Here is a 5,802-nt window from a genome sequence, read left to right as displayed (position 1 = left end):
TTGTTTTTCTTGTGTTTTCGCCTTCTATATTCATATTCAAGTCATAAACACCACTTTTGATAAGGTCTTTCTTAAATATATATACGTATCTTTTATTTGCCAATGGCTTTATACCAAATATTTGAAATAATAAAATCAGCTCTTAGCGGTAAATCAATAAGGAATCAACAGAACAGCTGTCTGTAAAGTACATGTGCCCTCAGGATTGTCTGTTAGAGCAACTGGTTGTTTAAGTATCAGTATTTAGTGTACAGTGACCTTGACTTTTGGCCTTATAATCCTATAAACAATAAGGATTGATGGACTATGACCCATGCGTTTTCACTATGTGCCCGTGTCCTTGACCTACTGACTCCAAATTTCCTCCGGTGTATGCCTGAATCATTTTTCCTTGTCCCACTGTGTTTCTAAAGTTGTTTGATTTGTTCTTACTGTTTGGTAATTTTACTGTGCACTTCGTAAATCTTACTAATGTTTCTACCGAATCAAACAACTAAAAATATTGTATAAATTTTTTGTGTATAAACACTCATCCAGAAAAATCTAAATTATTGCAATAACGAGGGGCCTCCGCGGCCGGGTGGTTAAGGTCGCAGACTTCAAATCACTTTCCCCTCATCGATGCGGGTTCGAGCCTCACTCGGGGCGTTGAATTCTTCATGTGAGAAAGCCATCCAGTTGGCTTACGGAAGGTCGATGGATGCAATAATGAACGGAGGGGCACCTGGAGTTTTCCTCCACCATCAAAGCTGTACAGTCGCCATATGACCTATAATTGTGTCGGTGCGACGTTAATCCCGACAAAATTAAAATTAACGTGTTTTTTTTTAATCAATATTACATCTAATCATGTATAGACCTAAAAGTAGAAAATATATGAATTTTCTTGGTTTTTTAATTATAATACTGATTTAAGAATTGGTGAACCTTATTGCGCTTACCATTTTTGTAGCAAATCTCAGATAAACAAAGCACACGCTAGCGCACGTAAACGTCGTGCATTAATTTAATCTCAGTATCAACAACACAAGAAGAGAACCATCAGGTATCGAAAAGAAAAGAGTCGTCTATCTCTCCCTTTTCCGTCTTTCGTTTTCCTTCGTACAATGGAACCAAGGTAACAGAAAGCTTAATACCAATGGTGCGGAAAAGGCAATCTATTTTAGAAAAACATATACATCCCAACTTACTTTTGCTGATCAACATGTAATTTTACCGAAACAGATACTTATTTGATTTAAAGCATGCCCACGTCCTGGAATTAAGCTTTTGGCGGGTCCATTCTTAGAACATGCAGAATTGTAGAGATTATTTAGCAAGATATAAGGTCACCATTTCCTGGTTTCAGCGTCATACTGTGAAACAGATTTAACCAATTCTGCCTTTTGTGTTTGAATTGTGTTCAATTACAGAAGATTTAAATAAATCCAAGATCAATAGAGTCTCGCTGGAATAGTTAATAAAATCTGTAAAAAGGTCCCTTTGAAGCATTGAATGTAGCCAAGCAACAACAAATATAGCCGACTCGGTTTGATTTAATCTATACTTATCATACAAATTTCAGTATATACATGTAGTTTGTATCTGGACAAATATGCTTCTTTCAAATTTACGTAATTATGTCTGTACAGAACAGAAACCTCAAATATAAGTTGTAAGCATTATTTCAATAAATTGCGAAACGGCATTCATTTTACAATTATTGTTTGTTTGTTTGATTTGGGTTTAACGCCGATTTTCAACAGTATTTCAGTCATGTAACGGCGGGCAGTTAACCTAACCAGTGTTCCTGGATTCTGTACCAGTACAAACCTGTTCTCCGAAAGTAACTGCGAACTTCCCCACATGAATTATCAGAGGTGTAGGACGAATGATTTCAGACACAATGTCTTTTATCAAATCGTCACGGAAAACATACGCCCCGCCCGGGGATCGAACTCGCGACCCCGTGATCCGTAGACAAACGCTCTCCCTACTGAGCTAAGCGGGCGAGTTAACTGACTGATAACAGGAAAAATACATTTTAATATTTTTACGATGGAACTAAACATATACCATCGTGTCATGATTTATACTTTTATTCCTTGTGGTTTACAATTACTTGATGGAAAGAACCAAATCATGTACCATTTTGTATCTAAGTTTATTCATATAAAAACTCCATCGTTTGCCTATATTGGCGAGTTCTCCTGAAGAAAATATTTTAGGTTTTGTAAAATTGCATGGTTTTCAAGTGACAATAGATATGATACATTGGCATCTTAGTCTACATTAACGTTCCTGTCTACATTTTTTTTTCCAAATATTTTACATAGGATAATTTTTCACCTCAAATATCTCTTTTTCAGAAAATTATACTTTCAATTCTTTTTCAGACTGAACACTTAGATGTAGTTTACTTTATTTAAATTAGGTAGTGCCTGCTTACAGATTGTATTCTAAGTCCCATTGCCTAGTAAATTTGACCTATATAAATACATGTACAATTTGGTCTAACTTTGAACACTTTGATTTTTTTGTGATAGAAGACAGTCGAATTTGCTCGAGTGATTACGTTTATTCAGAGACTACTTGTATCAAAGCACGTTTTTGTTCCTATTTGTATTATTAAAGAACAAATTATGGTATAGTAAGAAAGTATTTTCCTAAAGGTCGCTATATGCTCTTCCCTTAGATGGCCTCTTAATGCAAGTTGTCCAGTAATATCTTTAACAATACGAACGGACGATGCTGAAAATAAACGTCTTTGAACAATTCAAGTTAATAATATCAAACATAGGCAAAAATGCAAAGTAAGAATATGATCATATGAGAAAAAAATATCAATTGATAAGTATTTTGCTTAAGGAACATATTTCCTAGAAACAATTTTCTTTTTATAGACGTGTTTATAAAAAAGCTTTCGAAACTTTATAAACTATGTTTCTATGGCTTTTTCTTTTGAAACGTTAATTCCGTTGCGCAAGGCGACGCAATCATAGTTAATTGTAGATTTAACACTTAAGGCTAAGAGACATAATTGCAAATCTAATCAGAACGACGCTTTAGGCTTGGCTGTAATGTGTTTTGCTGAATATTTAATGCGATAGACTTTACTTTACCATTATTGTTAAAGTCGTCTGCCTGAAAGAGTTCTAAGAGATCATGTGAAAGGCGGTGATTATAGAATGTCAAGGCACAAGTACAGTTAAAAGTTGTTTTGTTTACTGTTGTATATGTAAATTCTTATATTTGGTAAACATAATGGTACAAACATTGTCCTTTAAGTGAATGAAGGTAATTGCTACACGCAGTAAATCAAATGTTAGAATACAATATCATATATTTCTGTGTACTATATATTTAACCTGAAGACAAGAACAAATCATGAGACAAATACATCTTTTCGTTACCGTGTATCAAGTTGCCTATGGAATTCATTTGAAAGTCTTGAGACTTTTCGCAAAGAATGACTCAAGAGTCTTGCTATCTGTGTGTAATACCAAGTGAACTCACATACACATGTTTCATATGCAGCCGAAGTACAGAAAAAAAGATTTATATAACCGATAAAGTATAGTCTTTCCTATTCATAGACTACACATTAATATCAAACAGGGGTGTACAAAACAAAACTGCTCAGTCTGGCTGGCTTATTTCAAAAAAAGTATTTTGATTAACAAACATGGGCAATTTGTAACCTGACTCCTTCTATTATTTGATGAGCCACAATAATTATTTTAGAAACACACAATATTTTTCGGCCATAAAATTCAAATTTAAAAAAGTTGCCACTACCACTCCTAATGTTCTGATGAATAATTTATATATGGAGTTTGCACAATAAAGCAGCCCTGTTATGGGTTTAGCAGAAAGAACAGTACAGAAATTCAACAACTTTGCAATCTCCACACTTTTTTTTATTGTTATCTCTGTTGAATAGCGACACATTCCAATGTAAGTTGGACAAACAATTTTATGATTATTGTTTCAAAAATGACAACAAGATGTAAATACATTGAGCCGTTACAGTCACAACTAGGTTACCCTAACATAAAACTACCAGAACGAGTGTTCTTGGTGCTAGCCACTATTTGAAGCCAATATTTCAATTGCCACGAGCATAAACCGCCTTGCGATATTTCTCTGCAAGTGTACATTAGAAGATAATCAGTCTTGTAACGTAAAATATGCACGTGTTCTGCAGAGAGATAGTGCTGTCTAATACATGTCACTGTATGTTTAGCTAACTTCATGTGTAGGAACTTTATTTGCCCATGAATGGTGGTCACGAAAACGTCGAGCCAAAACTTGTATAGACGAAAGTATGCAAAGTTGACATAGCGTGCAGCATTATAATAAATATATTTTTATCTTGCATGTTAAGACTAAATGTTGATACAGACATGATATTGAAATTATGATTTGCATATTTTGACAGGAATCGTGTTGACATGATGAGAAAATATAATGTAATTTGTTTGTAGTTGGAAGTTATAAAAGCGTCCCCTTTTCTATTTTGTCTTGACTTTCTGCCTTGGAATCAACATAACTTATAATAACAGGTGCTTTGTGTAATAAATTGTCTATAACGTCACCGTGATATACAAAATGTACCTTTTACATGTCCTTTGGTAAGAGACTCCGAGTCAGTCATCATTTAAACGCCCGTTTTTTAACATCAGACTATTTGACACCTACATTGTTGTCGATATGTTGTATGATTATGTACTTTTTCTAACAGAAACCATAAACATATATCTATGTGCTTTAGAAACATCAAAGCCAGAAGAAATAAGGTTATTAAAAGAGCTTTCTTAGCGCCTCAGACCTTCATCGTTCAAAAGTTTTGCCCGACCATTATAAACACTTGTTCATGCATTTTACGTTAAACTAAATAAATTAGTAAAAACAAATGATATGACTATAAAAAAAACAACAGATATCTTGGCAAAATATACTTGCGAGTATTGGACACATCAGTTTAGTTAATATACACTGTTAAGTACTGGAAGTGACTTAAGTTCACGTAATTTGCTTGACTTACTGGTCAAGCGAAACAATTATTTGCAATATCAATAACTTAGTAATTCATCACTTTTTTTAAACATAACTGACACTATCTGACACCAGTGTGAAATAATGTTTCAAACCATGCAGTTACATTCTTCAATATAATTATAGGTGGAAGTTTGTTCTCACTTGTGCCGTCGAAGCCGGATATGTGTGTCCCAATTTCCTAAGCCTCTTCTCGTCGTTTTACCATTTGATATCATATTTGTAATGTTCGTAGTTTCCACCTTCCATTATTTGTTTTACCTTGCCTGATATGAATTCTTCGAGGGTAGGGCGACTTCATAATTTGGTTAGACGTTCTAGGTATCCACCACACGATAGGAATATGTTATCCCCCTTAACTATGTTTGGTCCTACCTTATTTTCGTATTAACATTACAAATGTTGAAATAGTTTCATGTCAAGAATAAGACAGTGATTCATAGTCAAGAAAATCTACAAGAAATATATCTCAAGAGTTTATATGTAACGGAGTATATATTGTTTACATGTGTAATTTTGGTGGGTATCTTTAAATTAAAACTGGATATGTCATGATATATGAGGTTATAGGTTTGGCATAAAAAGTACAGAGTTGCTTTTTTTTACAAGTTATCTTTTTATGTAGATAAATCGCTTAATTCCTGAAGTGTTCTTATTGTATTTTTTTAACTTTCCAGAAAATGAGTTCCAAAGTTCCAAAATTGAATAATGATTTTTGAATATTCTGTACCTCTCATTGATCTATAACTTTTATCTATATATTGT

The sequence above is a fragment of the Mercenaria mercenaria genome, chromosome 2 (genome assembly GCF_021730395.1).
Source record: "Mercenaria mercenaria strain notata chromosome 2, MADL_Memer_1, whole genome shotgun sequence".
Taxonomy (NCBI): Eukaryota; Metazoa; Mollusca; class Bivalvia; order Venerida; family Veneridae; genus Mercenaria; species Mercenaria mercenaria.
The sequence above is the reverse complement of the archived record's forward strand: the minus strand, read 5'-3'. Positions refer to the sequence as shown.